Source organism: Dipodomys spectabilis, unplaced genomic scaffold (genome assembly GCF_019054845.1).
Source record: "Dipodomys spectabilis isolate Male_0828 unplaced genomic scaffold, ASM1905484v1 ptg000228l, whole genome shotgun sequence".
In the NCBI taxonomy this organism is placed as follows: domain Eukaryota; kingdom Metazoa; phylum Chordata; class Mammalia; order Rodentia; family Heteromyidae; genus Dipodomys; species Dipodomys spectabilis.
The window spans coordinates 1,129,676-1,144,985 of NW_024870905.1; positions in this window are offsets into that span (position 1 = coordinate 1,129,676).

Consider the following 15,310-nt stretch of genomic DNA (forward strand, 5'->3'; position numbering starts at 1 on the left):
CTGTGGCTCAAAGTGGTAGGGCACTAGCCTGGAGCTGAAGAGCTGAGGGACAGTGCCCAGGCCCAGAGGTCAGGCCGCATGACCAGCAAAAAAAAAAAAAAAAAAAAAAAGACATACAGGAAATTATATTGGTATAAAGATATAATATTGCTACTAAAGAATTTAAGCCTAAGAGCTTATGAATTGAGTAATAAATTTCTGGATTAAGTGTGTATAGCATGGGGTATAAGGTCTAATAATTGACGACGGTTATATATATGGGGATGAGCAGAATAACAATTAAGTCACTCAAAAAAGAAAGAAAGAGAAAAAAAAAGAAAATAAAAAAGTACCAAAAAATTAGAAGAGATAAAAAAGCACACATACACATATACACCTAAAATAAAAATTATGAGAGGAAAAAAAGATTAATAGAAAACAATTAAAAAATAAAATTAAAAAAAGTTACAGAGTTCTTTTTTTGGAGCGGGGATGTGAAGATCATTTATCTCCACTGTGTCCATAACCAGTCTCTTGGTGGAGTCTCTGGTCTGCTTGTGGTGTTTGGTTTTCCTGTGGCTTGATTGGATTCTTAAGTCAGTTTGTTTGAGCAGGCAGAAAAATTCTCTGCTTTACCCAGGATTTTGTGATCCTCTTCCCAGGCTAGTTCAATGGGAGGGAGATCTGCTTTGAATATCACAAAAGAGGGAGATGGCTGTTTCCTCTAGTTTGGAGATGCTGTGGTGAGGCTAGGTTCTGGGTAGGGTTGAGGCCTTTCAGCAAACTAGCTTTTCCCTGAGGGGCTTGCTCCAGAGACACTCACAGGGCCCAGCCTGGATCAATTCTCAAGGTTTGTGTTTACTGAACTTTAATTTATTTTCTAGGCTGCTGTAGGGAGGGGCAGCCTCTGGTTCTGTTTACACATTGAAGAAAGTCCTGAGGTGGGAGGCGGATCTTCCTCTATCTGGGCTGGGTGATTTTCCCCTGGATGGAGCTGAGCCTGGAAGGTTAGGTCAGGTTCTTGTGACCTGCTAAATGACTCTTTTCTTTTCTTCCATGGCCTGACTTGGAGCTAGTTGCTCATGGGGGCCTTTATCAGTATGGAAGATGGAGATCTCTGGTGGTTGGGGGAGGGATGGCTTTCCCTCCTCTTCTCCCTGAGAAGGAGTGAGGATGTCAGGGTTCTACACATGCTAGAGTGTTGGTTCCTGAGTCGTCTCTGGTGTGTGATCTTCAGGATGAAGATATCTGCTCCTTGTCAGTTCTTGCTGGTGATGAGTAGAATCTGCTCACCCGCTGTGTCTGGTGCTGTTTTCCCGATCTCTCTCTGTTATAGCTATGGCCGCTATGTCCAGTGTCACTGCCGCCGCATCCGTTGCAGCCTTGGCTACTAGCAAGTGCTTAGTTCTGCCTCCTTGCCTGGATTTTCCCTCTCTGGCCAAACTCTCTGTACTGTGATGGCACACTTGGGGTGATTCTCTAGCCTAGGACTGTTCACTAAACAGTGTTTAGGAACACTAAAACTGCTTTCTATGCTGGAGCTTGTTTATCCTCCAGCTTCTCCTCTGCCATCTGCCTGTGAACCTCTCTAATGAGATTCTTATCTCCAGTTAGCAATCAGAAAACCATAAGTGGACTCTGGTGGAGTGCTTCACTTCAGCTGAAGAGCTCAGGGACAGCACCCAGAATTCAAGTCCCATGACTGATAAAAAATAGAAAGAAAGAAAACAAGTGAGTGCTCAGAGCCAGTGGTTCATACCTGTAAGTCTAGATAGTCAGAAGGCTGAGTTCTAAGGATCAAGGTTCAACACCAGCTTGGTCAGGAAAATCTATGAGATTCTTATTTTCATTTAACCACTGAAACCCACAAGTGACGATGTAATTCAATGTGGTAGAGCACTAGATTTGAGCACAAAAGCTCAGGGGCAGGATCCAGGACCTGAGTTCAAGCCCCACAACAGACTGAAAAAAAAGAAAAAGGAATGAGAAGCCACCTTAATGAAATAACTAGGCAAGTACAATATACAGAATAATTCATCCCTTCCTTCTTTTCTTCCTTCCATATATCCACATCCTTCCCTCGTTTTTATCCTAGAACTTAAACTCAGGGCCTCATGCACTTTACGTAGGTGCTCTACCAGTTGAGCCATACACCTGCTTTTTTTGCATTAGTCATTTTTGTTTTTGTTGGTCATGTGGCTTAAATTCTGTGCCTGGGCGCTATCCCTGAGCTCTTCAGCTCAAGGCGAATGCTTTACTGCTTGAGCCACAGCACCACTTCTGGTTTTCTAATGGTTTATTGGAGATGAGTCTCATGGACTTTCCTGCCTGGGATAGCTTTGAACTGTGATCTACAGATCTCAGCCTCCTGAGTAGCTAAGACTACAGGCATGAATCACCTGCACCCAGCTCTGCTTGAGACATTTTTGTGGTAGGGTTTTGTGTTTATGACCAGGCCATCATGGACCACAATCCTTCTTTTTACCCTTTCTGAGTAGATGAAATAAAAAGCACAATGCATTGGTTTCAGATATTGACTGAGATCCAATATTGTGAATGTTTTGCCTGGGCTAACATCAAATCATAGTCCTCTCTGCATTAGTCAAGTCCCAGCAGATAGCATTACAAGTGTGAGTTCCCATGCTTGGCTCAAATTTCTGACGACTGAAATATATGAATGAAGTTTTAATAATTTTAAATGATGAATTTAGGGACAATGGGTGCTCTTACTTGCCTACTTTCAAATTTCAGCAAAAGTCCCAAATATTAACTTTTGAGTTCCTCGAGTAAATTAAATAAGCAGATAATCTTTTAAAAGCAATTAACTGAAGAAAAAAGTTAAACAGAAAACATCCTTACCACTGCAACTTTGGATTCAACACATTGTCAAACATTGCTTATATCATAGTTGTTTTTTTCTGGGCAGTATATTCCATACACGGACCATGCCATTATCAAGTCAAGAGCTAAACAGCCTATAGGCTGTAGGCAAACATACCAAGGGAAGGCATGGTCCAGCAGCATTGTAGGTGGCAATGTCCCAACATAGGACGTGAAGGGTTAGGGAAGCTTAAATAGAGCTTTTTCCTTAGGAATAATACTCTATTAAGCCATACCTCTTTTTCTGGGTTTATCACTGATTAATTGGAGACATGTCTCATGGACTTTCCTGCTTGGACTGGCCTGAAATCATGCTCCTCAGATCTCAGCCTCCTAAGCTGTGAGGATTAAAGGCATGAGCCACCAATGTCTAAATAAATTATTCCTTTAATAAAAATCATAATGGCTACAGTATGGTTTAACAGAGAGCTTGAATCCTTATCAGTTTTGTTCCTGACCTGCTATTCTAATACGACCCACAAAATTTACATTCAATTCTCCACTGAAGTAGAGGGTATCCGTTGCATGCTCTGTAGCATCATAAATCACTTGCTGGTGAGGAAAAATACCTCTTTTCCATAGGAAATGCTCAGTAAATTCTGATTATTGAATAATCATAAACCTAGGAGATGGAAAATACTGCTAATCAATCAAAGTTTTTTTGTTCATTGTGGTACTTGAACTCAGGGTCTGGGTGCAGTCCCTGATCCATTTTCTAGCACTCTACCACTTGAGCTACAGCCCCACTTCTGTGTTGGTTTGTTGTTGTTGTTGTTGTTGTTGTTCATGGGGCCTGATATCTGGGTCTTGGCTCTGTCTCTCAGCTCTTCAGCTTATGGCTAGCACTCCACTTGAGCCTTAGCACCACTTCCAGCTTTTTCTGCTTATGTGGTGCTGAGCAATCAAACCCATGTCCTCATGCTTGCAAGGCAAGCACTCTACCACTGAGCCAACTTCCTAGCCCCCCACTTCGAGTTTTTGAGTGATTCACTGGACCTAAGTATCTCATAGGGACTTTTCTGCCCGGGCTGGCTTTGAAACATAATCTTTCCATCTCAACCTTCTGAGTAAGATTATAGGCATGAGCCATCTGTCCATGGATACATCCACATTTTTATACAAGTGAATAAAGCTCAGTGATATAGTGTCTTCCTCTTTAACCAAAAGCAGGCAAATAACCAAAATTGAATTTGAAATTCAGTTGAATCTGAGTCTATATTCTTAACAACTGGGTTGTAAGTTATTTGATCTTTGCACAAGTTTGTTAGTAGATACAGCACACATGTCAGGAATTTTCTATTTCAAATGTCCCATGACACATAGTTGGGTGTGGTATGGTAAGCCTGTAATTCCATCACTTGGGAGGCTTAAGCAGAAGCCTGGTAAGTTCAAGGCCATTTTAGCTATGTAGTAAATGCCATCTCAGAAGGGCAGAAAGTAAATGGCTTCTGTGTCTACAATGAGAAGCCTAAGACTCTCCAAGGCCAAACAGAAAGCATGACCCAAAAGACTAACCCAAAACACCTGGATACCAGCTGTGTCGACTCATTCTTGGGCCAATATAGTGTCACCCAAAGGCGCTATTGAATAGTTGGGTCCATGTCTCCTCTTCTTCTCTTCAGAAGGGCCATTTCAAATAATCATTCCTAAAAATGAAAAGACAGCAGTGATAGTAGGATTTCCATTCCAGCATATTTACAAGTCAGTGAGCACTTAGACATTGGCAACTATAATATTAATTGACTAGCAAGTGGCTGGCAGTACCTGAAGAAACTCATAGATCATAGTATATGTTTTGTGAATTAGAATTAATTAAGTTGCTACCATAGCTGCAGCAGGTGCAGTACCAGTTGGGGGAGGGCGGCAGCATCCTTAGCTCCAGACCCTTGACATCTGGAGTGCATCATGAAACCCACCCGCCCTTCACAAAGGCCGAAAGAGAAGGGGGCCACCATAGAATGCTAGGCTCTTCTGGTGTGGCATGAGACCATCACCTCACTTCTCTTTCCTGGCTGGATATGTTGGGGCTGCGTGCCTGTGTCACTTCACTCCTGATTCCGGTCTGGGTGGGTAGGTGCTGTGTGCCTGTACTACCTCACTCTCGCTTCTGGTCTGGCTGCGGTGGGGGCTGTGTGCCCGTGTCACCTCACTCCTACTTCCAGTCTAGGTGGGTGGGGGGTCATGTGCCTGTGTCACCTCACTCCTGCTTCTGGTGTGTGTGAGTAGGCGAGTAGGGGCGATGGTGCTTGTGTCACCTCACTGCTGATTCTGGTCTGGGTGAGTAGGCACCATGTGCCTGCACCACCTCACTACTGCTTCCTGTCTGGATAAGATGGGGCTAAGCCACTTTTCGCCTCACTCACGCTTAATTTCTGGGTGAATGGGGGCCATGTGCCTATGTTTCCTCACTCCTGCTTCAGGTCTGGGTGAGTGGGGGTTGCGTGTCTGTGTCACCATACTCCTGCTTTTGGTCTGGGTGAATAGGGGAGTAGGGGCCATGTTCCTGCACCACCTCACTCGTACTTCCAGTCTTGGTCGGTCCGACTGGCTCTGAGGTAATTACTCTCTCCAGATGCTGTTTACCAGCATGCACTTCAGCCCATGCCAGAGGTTAGACTTTTCCAATTCTCATAGTAAATCATGACATTAAGGGATTAATATGCCACCTTGCTAGGTTTGAGAACTCTGTTATAAAATTGTGCACTTGTGTGCGCCTGTGCACTGGTCTAGGGCTTTGAACTCAGGGTCTGAGATGTCTCTGAGATATTTGATTAAGGTAGAGCTCTACTGGTTCAGCCACAGCTCAACATATGGCACTTTTGTGGTTAATTGAGACTAAAATTCTCCCAGATTTCCCTTTCTGGACTGGCTTTGAACACTATCCTCGGATCTCAGCCTTTTTAGTAGCTAGGATTTACAGGTGTGAACTATGGGCACCTCTGTATTTGCTTGATTGCCATTCAGAGAGAACTGTGCTTGGTAAGTATTCTGGAGTAAAAAGATTTGAACTCTTCTAATGAGCAGTGGTGAAAATACTCAGGTTCTAGCCTGGCATTGGTGGATCAGGCCTCTAATTCTACCGATTCAGGAATGTGAAATCTGAAAATTGCAGTTTGAAATCAGTGTGTGGAGGACAAAGTCCTTGAGATTCTTTATCTCCAACGAACTACCACAAAACCAGAAAGTGGCACTGTAGCTAAGTGGTAGAGCACCAACCTTGAACAAAAATGCGCAGAGACAGCACTTAGGCCATGAGATCAAGTCCAATAAGCACAAAAACGAAACAAAACAAGAAAAAAAACCTGGGTTCTTCAGTAGGAGTTTATCATTATAAATATGTTTCCCATTATATTTAGCTCTGTCATAGGTACATGAATCTTAGGGTATTAAGAAACTTAGCTAAAAATATAGGCAGCATTGTGTGTGTGTGTGTGTGTGTGTGTGTGTGTGTGTGTGTGTGTGTGTGTGTGTGTGTGTGTGTGTGTTTGCCAGTCCTGAGGCTTGAACCTGGGGCCTTAATCTCTTGATTGGATTTTTTCCATTAAGGTTGGTACTCTGCCACTTGGTCCACAGCTCTACTCCCAGATTTTTTTTAATTCTTATTTGGAAATAACAGTTTTACACACTTTTCTGCCTGTGGAAGCCGATTCTGGAATGTGATTATTTGAATCCTAATATAAAATATGTGTGTGCAGATAGCTCTACTATAAAGCTGACTTACATTTCTTCAGCTGTATATGTAGGATTTCTTGGGTGGAACTTCCACACTGGTTTCTGTTGGGGCTGCACTGATTCATTTAATTGCCAACATTGTGTAAGGTATCTTTCCCTACTTCCTTGTGAGTTTTTTTGTTTTCTTTTTTAATAAGCATTCTGCTTAGGCAGACATGAAACTTCAACATAGATTTGATTTGCATTTCCTTGATTACTAAAGATGTTGAATATTTTCATGTATTCCTTATACACCTATATATGTTTTGGGGAATGATCTAGTCAATTCACTTGCCTATTTATTGATAAGATTGTTCTTAGTGTATTTCATTTTTTGAGTCTATACATCTAGATATTGGGATTTCTTCTGTTACTCAAAAGGCAGGAGTTCAGGCTTATTTTACTAAATCTTAGCAAAAGATGACTTGTGAGCTTCAAATTATTTAATAGATGATTAATTAAAAATGATCAGAAGGTGTGGCTCACACAGGAGAGTGCCTGCCAACAAGTATAAGTTCTGAACTCAGACTTCAGTGTCTACAAAAAAAGAGATATATTTTATTATTTTACAACAATAAGATTTTATCAGTTATATACTCTCAAAACATGTAATTCTAAATATTTCACTATTCTTCATGGTAAAACTTTTGCAAATTTCAGCATAAACTAACAATTTTAGTTTCTATTTTTTCCTTGGTATTCATTCAAGCCAGCAAAACTGATAAACTACAACTTTGGCCAGGTTCTGGCTTATGTCTGTATTTCTAGCTATTCAGGAGGCTGAGATCTGAGGATTGCAGTTCAAAGTCAGCCTGAGCAGCAAACTCTGTGAGGCTCATGTCTAAATAACCACCAGAAAAACAGAAGTAGTGCTGTGGCTCAAGTGGTAGAGTGCTTTCCTTGAGCTGAATAGCTGAGGGACTGCCCCCAGGCCCCGAGATCAAGCCCCACTTCGAACCAAAAACAAAACAAAACAAAACCAAAATCCAACTTTATATAAAGAGAAAGAATCTCCAAGTTTTTATTCAAGATTTTTAATGCTTGTGGCAAATGATTTATCTGGTAGAAAGTGGAGATCTTATATCTGTCATTGTGATAAACTTGCTACTATGTGGTTGATTCATTTCATTCATCTAACATTGTTGAAGATGAAAAATCCATCAAGGACATGACATATATTTGGCAAAACTGGTAAGTTGAAATGACAATTTTTTTTCTAGTTTGGCAAAGAAGCTCTGGTTTTCCTTCCCTCACCAGGATTTGAACAATGAAAAAAATTGCCTTGATTTTTCCCAAAAGTGAGGAAGACAGCTCATATTCAAATAATTAGAAGATAATGAAAAGAATGTTTAAGACACATAATATATTTAATTTTGAACCTTCCTCTCAAGAAACTTCCAAGAAACTAGCAAAAATTGGTTATAGCTATTTATATAAAAGAGCTCATTGCAGGTGCCTCATACCTATAATTTGCTACTCAGAAGGATGAGATCTGGGATTGAGATTGGAGCCAGCATGGAAAAGCAATAATTGCATGGATGATGTCCCCTGCTGTTAGATCATATGTGCCTTCCTCCCATCCTCAATGTGAAGCTGTTTCCCCACATTACCATCCTTCTGAAATATTGACATTATCATTGTAATTTCTGGTTTTCTCCTTCAACATGAAAGGTTCATGGAGCAGGCCACTTGCAGCTGTATTCACATCTGTTTCTCCAGTTGCCTACAACATTGCCTGGTCCTTAGTGCTTAGTAGCCTTGTGTAGATGAAACTGCCCTGCTCATGTAATCTCAGAATTCAGTCAGGAAAGCTCATCAAGCTGTGATCTTGTTGTTAATAGTTAATTCTTCTAATTATTTTTTTCTACTTTGTGTATCTAAAGTCCACGTAAGGGTAGATCAGTGGCTGACACCTATCTGTTGTAATGGCAAAGTTGACTGTGACATCATAGAAGATTATTATGAAGCTGCATGAAAACTCATCCACCAAAGCACTGCAAATCGCAGCCTCCCACATCCAGGAATAGATTTAACAGCTCTGCAATCAAACCATCATTCACTCTCTGCTGGATTCAGACTCAGCATTTCCCTTTCCTATTTAAAATAAAGAAAAATTCAAGACATGCTTTTTTATATGTCATTGAATTATGGAAATGTCCTTCCAAACAAAAAAATAAGAATGTCATTAGTGGAATGTAAATATAAGGCAAGGAATAAAACAAGCATGAAATTTCCTAGGGAAAAAATCAAAAGTGACACCTGCTACAAAAGTTGGTCCTTAAAACTAGGACTGGATTCTGACACACACCAGTAATCCTAATATAATATAAGGTAATGAAAGTTTTATTTTTGTGCCAGTCCAGGGTTTGAACTTGCACTCAGAGCCCTGAGTTCTCTTGCTCAAGGCCAACAATTTACTACTTGAGTCATAGCTCCACTTCTTGTATATTTGGTAGTGTAGTGGAAATAAGAATTTCCCAGACTTTTCTGCCTGTGCTGGCTTCAAACTGTGATCCTCGATGTCAGCCTCCTGAGTAGGATTACAGGCATGAGCCACCAGTACCAAGCTAAAAGTTACTTTTGTGAGATATAAAAATAAGATATACAAACAACATAAACAAACGAAACTTTAGGACAACAAAACTGAAACAAGTTATATAAAAGATATAAAAAGACAAACACGAAGGCCCCGAGTTCAAGCTTCAGGAACAGCACAAAAGAAATAAAGAAGTGTAGAAAAAGAGAAGAAATAGTGAGCGACAGAGTTTTAAATTAATCAATCATTGGTGGCCTACACATGTTGTATTAACTACATAGGAGGATAAAGTCAGAAAATAACATTTAAAGGTAAGCCCAAGCAGGAAATTCCATTGGCCATTTTTCTGTGTGTGCTAGTCATGGGGGTTGAATTTGTTCTACTTTACTCTAGGCTGGAGTTTTATCAATCTCGTTAGTGGAATCATTATCATCTAATTGGAGATAAAGAGTATCATGGAATTTCCTATGCAGGCTGGCTTCAAACTTTGATCCTCAGATTTCAGCTCCCTGAATCATTCTGTTATTTCCATTAGACATTATCTCCAATGAACCCCCCAAAAGAAGAAGAAAAAAAAAACAGCTGGAGCTTGACGTGTGGCTCCAATGGCAGAAATGAGACAATGATTTCTGGGACATTACCAACACCTTTAGATCAATCTCCAGGAACAGTATACACAAGAATAAAATAAATAAATGAAAAGAAAGGTGGAAGAAGAAAAAGGAGAGCCAATTTCAGAGGTTAAAATGAGCAAAACTGAAATAGGTTACACTTGTTCTTGTAGTTACTCAAGGGTCTCACATTTGAGGATCAGTGTTCAAGGCCAGCCAAGGCAGGGGAGTCCATGGACTCAACTCTAATTAGGCAAATACAGTTTAAAAACAAAGCCCCAAGTTGTGCTATGACTCACATATTAGAGGTCTAGCATTAAAAATATAGTGGGACTGAACTGGGAAACTGACTCATTGGTCTAGTGCTTGCCTTGCATGCATGATGCCCTGGGTTCAATTCCTCAGCAACACATAGCAGAAAAAGCCAGAAGTGGCACTGTAGCACAAATGGTAGGGCTCTAGCCTCAAGCTGGAGAGCTGAAGGACAGTGCCCAGGACCAGAGTTCAGGCCCCATGATGGGCAAAAAAAAATAGGGATACAGGTGGACCCATTGCAACAATGAGATGTACAAGATGTTATGTTGAAAAACAAATTTACAACTTTGGTGCAGGGAGGTGGTTTTCAGGGCGATGGGGTTGTGGTGGGGAGATGGCTAGGGATGGGAAGGGGAAACAAAGGAGGAGGCAACAATGCTTGATAAGAAATGTACTCATTACCTTGCTCATGTAATTGTAAGCCCTCGATACGGCATTTTCACAATAAAAAGAAAAATAAATAAATAAAAAAGATAGACCAGAAAAAAATTACTGGGACAATACGTAGACTCTGATTTATATCCCCAAGCCCAGCATTCATGTGGAAATAAAAAAGATAGAAATTAAAGTATGTGTTGGAAAATCCAACTAAATTTTCAAAATGAGCATGAATTTTTGTTTTATGTGTGTAATCCTAGATACAAAGATAGATGAAATCTGAGGGTTATGGTGTCTTATCATCAAATCACCAGCAAAACAAACAAACAAGAAAACAGAAGTGAAGCTGTGATTGGAGTTGTAAAGCACCAGTCTTGAGTGAGAAAGCTATGAAACAGTGCCCTGGCACAGAGATCCAGCCTCAGGATCATAAAAAATAGTCATAAGAAGAGAACCTGGTGCTGGTGACTCATGCCTGTAATTCTAAAACCTCAGGAGGCAGAAATATGGGAATCCAGTATAAAGGCCAATCCAAGCAGGAAAGTACAGAAGACAGTTTTTTGTGGGCCATCCTGGGGATAGTACTGTACTACTCCCAAGTTTTTGGAAGTTAATTGGGGGTAAGGATCTTAGACTTTCCTGCTCAACATGGCTTTGAACCATGAAGGTCAGACCACAGCCTCCTGAAACAGTCCAGGAATTGCATGAGTTCCTGCTCCAGGTGCAAGACACCCAAAATAATGAAATTAATAAATGTAAAGAAGGGTAGAAGAAGAGAAGAACCAATAACCGAGGCTTCAATGAGCCAATCAGCCAATCATTGATAGCTCATAACTCTAATTCTAGTTACAAAGGAAGCTAAAATCTGAGGATAATATTTAAAGGCCAGACCACGTAGGAAAGTTCATAAGATATGTTTGTGTGTGTGTGTGTGTGTGTGTGTGCGTGTGTGTGTGTGTGTGTGAGAGAGAGAGAGAGAGAGAGAGAGACCTGTTGCTTGAACTTGTACTGTTTTGCATTTTAGTGGTTATAATTGGTGATATCATGGACTTTCCTGCCCATGCTGGTAGAAAATTTGATCCTCAGATTGAATCCTCATGAATTAGGTCTGGCTCTACATGATAATCATTTCTAATTAAGCATCAAAACAGAAAAATAAACTGGAATTGAGCTGTGGTTCTTCTGGCAAAACTGGGAAAATGTTTCCGGGACAGCACCCAGACCCTGAGTTCAAGCCACAGGACAAACACAGAAGAAATAAAAGGAGAACAGAAGTACAAAAGGAAGAGTCAGTGACAGTAGTTGAAGTGAATCAAACATTTGTTGTTCACACATGTTATACGAGGTTGTCAGGAGGATGAAATCTAAGGATCACTGTTCATGACCAGCCCAGGCAGGAGAGTCCATGAGACTCATATATCTAATTTGCACCAAAAATAAGTTACAAGCTGTGCTTTGGTTCATGCGGTTGGGTGGTAGTCTTAAACAGAAAGCTTGGAACAGCACCTAAGCCCTAGGTTGAAAATCTAGACACACATTTAAAAAAACAAACAAAAAAGCAGAAACTTAAAATGATGGGTAAAGAGAAACATAAAGTTTCAAAATGAGTATGGGCTTTGGTTCACGTTTATTCCTTGTTATTCACTTACAAAAAGAAAGAAAAAAGACCACAAATTATAAAATATGGGAGAAAGCAAAAATTATAATTTCAAAATGAGCCATGTGTTTTTGGTTTATGTGTGTATTCCTAGCTACTAAGAATGTTGAAATATGAGGATTATAGCTCAAAGCCAGCCTGGGCACAGCAGTGACTGAAATTTTTATCTCTAAGTACCCAGGAAAATCTGGAAATGAAGGTGTGATAGTAGTTGTAAAGTACTGAAATTCCATGAAAAACCTGGGAAACAATTCCCAATTCAGCCCTAAGTCAACCAAAAGCAAAACTGAAAGAAGAGAAGACATTACCATTTGAAATTTAAGCCTGGGACTGGTGGTTCTTGCTTATTATTTTAGCTATTCAGGAGGCTGAAGTCTGAATATACCAGTTAAAAGCCAGTCCAAACAGGAAAGTCTATGGAACTTTTTATCTGTGTGTGCCAACCTTGTGCTTGAATTCATGTAGGAGCACTACCACTCCCAGAGTCTTGCTAGTTAGTTGATGAAAATAGTCTCATGGATTTTCCTGTCAAGGATGGCTTCAACTACAATCCTTAGATTTCAGCCTCCTATGTCTTTCTGGGCTTTATATGAGATTCTTATCTCCAATTAACCACCAAAAGGAAGAAAAATAAAACCTGGTGATTGAACTGTGGCTCCAATGGCAGAAATGAGAAAATGATTTCTGGGAAAGCATCCAGACCTTGATATACACAAACACACACACAAAGTATAAAATAAATAAATGTAGAGAAGGTAGGATAAGAAACAGACAATTTCAGAGATGAAAATGAGCTAAGCTTAAGTGGCACACACCTCTGATGGTAGCCACTTGGGAGATTCAAATCTGAGGATCACATTTGAAAGCCAGCCCTGGTAGGAGAATTCATGGACTCAAATCTAAGTAGCTACTTAAAACAAAACAAAAAGTAATAACCACAAGTTATGCAGTGGTTCGTGTCTTAGTGTTCTAATCTTGAATAAAAATTTCTGGGACTGCCCTTGATTTTTCGACCCAGGACCAGCATACACAAGGAAATAGAAATACAAATAAAAAGGTCTAAGAATGGCGGGGAATGTGGCTTAGTAACAGACTGCTTGCCTACCATGTTTGAATCCCTAGGTTTGTTTCCTCAGTACTTCATAAATGAAAAAGACTGAAAGCGGCACTGTGGCGCAAGTAGTAGAGTTCTCACCTTGAGTAGCAGAAGTTCAGGGACAGTGCTCAAGCCCTGAGTTCAAGCCTCAGGATTATGAAAAAGAATAAAAATGTTGTGAGAAAATCCAGTTGAAGTTTCAAAATGAGCAATGCATGAAATTTTGGTCAATATGTGTAATCCTAGTGTCAGAAGGCTGAAATCTGAAGGTTGTTGTTCATAGCCAGCCTGTACAGGGAAGTGCATAAGTCTGCAACTAACCAGCAAAAACCGCCAGAAATAAAACTGTGGTTGTAGTTGTAAAGCAACAGCCTTGAATGAAAAACCAATTGAAACAATCCCCTGACTCAGAGATCCAGCCTTAGCATCACAATAAGAAAATTAAATGGTTGGAAGTAGAGAACCCAGAACTGTTGGTTCATGTCTGTAATTCTAGAAAAGCAGGAGGCTGAAATATAAGATCTTATGTAAAGGCAAACCCAATCAAGAAATTCCAGGAGACTGTTTTGTTTGTGGTAGCCACACTGGGGATAGGTTTTTGTTGATTGATTGGAGATAAGAATTTCATTGATTTTCCTGCCCAGGCTGCTTTCAAACCATGATGGCCAAATTTCAGCCTCCTGAGTCAGGCCAATACTTGCATGAGTTCGAGCTCCAGGACCAACACAAACAAAAGCAATGAAATAAATGAAAAGAACGGTAGAAGAAGACAAGAAAGACCAAGTAACAGAAGTTTCATTGGGGACTAATGTTTGTAATTCTAGCTACTTAGGCTAAAATTTGAGGATACTGTTTAAAGCTCAGCTCAAGTATAGGTGTTCATAAGACATGTGTGTTTGTGTGTGTGTATGTGTGTGTGTGTGTGTGTGTGTGTGTGTGTGTGTGTGTGTGTTTACCAGTCCTGGTGCTTGAACTTGCACTATTTTGCTCAATAATCTACAACTCTCAGATTTTAGTGGTTCATTGGAGAAAAGAGTGTCATGGACTCTCCTCAATTTTTAGCCTCCTGAATCTGGCTTAGCTAGACATGATTCTTTTCTCTCCAATTAACCAACCCACAAAAGCCAAATGTTATGGTTGGTCCCATGTATGCCCTGAGACAACATCTGAGCTTCAATTTCCACTCCCAGAACAAGTAAAAAAGAAAAAAAAGAAAAACAGGTGGAAGCAAGCACATATTAAAGTTTTAAAATGACCCAAATGTTGATGATTATATTTGTAATCCTTTTTACACAAGAGGCTGACAACTGACAATTGCAGAGTCAAGTTAGTCTAGGAAAGAACATACTTGAGATTCTTATGTCCAGCTACACAGCACAAAGCCTTGAGCTATGGCTGAGGTGGTAAAGCACCAATCTTGAGTGTAAAAGCTAAGATATAGGCCCCAGAGTCAGAGGTCAAGCCACAGGACCCATAAAATTTTCAAAGGAGAGCGGATGAAGACAGGCTGAAATCTGAGAATCATTGTTCAAAACTACCCCATGCAAGAAAGTCCATGAGGCTTTCTCTGTGTGTGCATCTGTGTGCTATGTTTGGCTTGAATTTATGCTGTTTTGTTCAAGGATAGAGCTTTACCACTCCCAGTTTTTCAGTGATTAATTGGAGCTGAGAGTCTCATGGGATTTCCTGCCTTGGTTGGCTTTGAACCCTGATCCTCAGATTTCAGCCAACTGATTCATGCTGGGCTTTGCATAAGACTCATCTCCTATTAACTAACAAGAGTTAAAAAAAACCTGGAATTGAGCTGTGGCCCAAGATGCAAACTGGGCAGTCACATTCTAGTACAGCACCCAAGGCTTTAGTTCAAGCACAAAGACAAAACAAGTATTGCCACAAGCTATACTTTGGCTTATGTGCGAAGCCACTAGTCTAGAAGAAAAAAGCTCTGGCATTGCATCCGGGCCCTCATATATAGCCCCAGGACTAGAACATATACAAAAGTTAAAAAAAAAACAAGGAAAATTATAACAAGATAAAGTGGAAAAAAACATATTAATATTTTTAAATGACCAGTGAGTTTGTGGTTCATGTGTGTAATCGGAGCACCTCAGAAAGCTGAAATCTGAGGATCACGGTTTGAAGCCAGA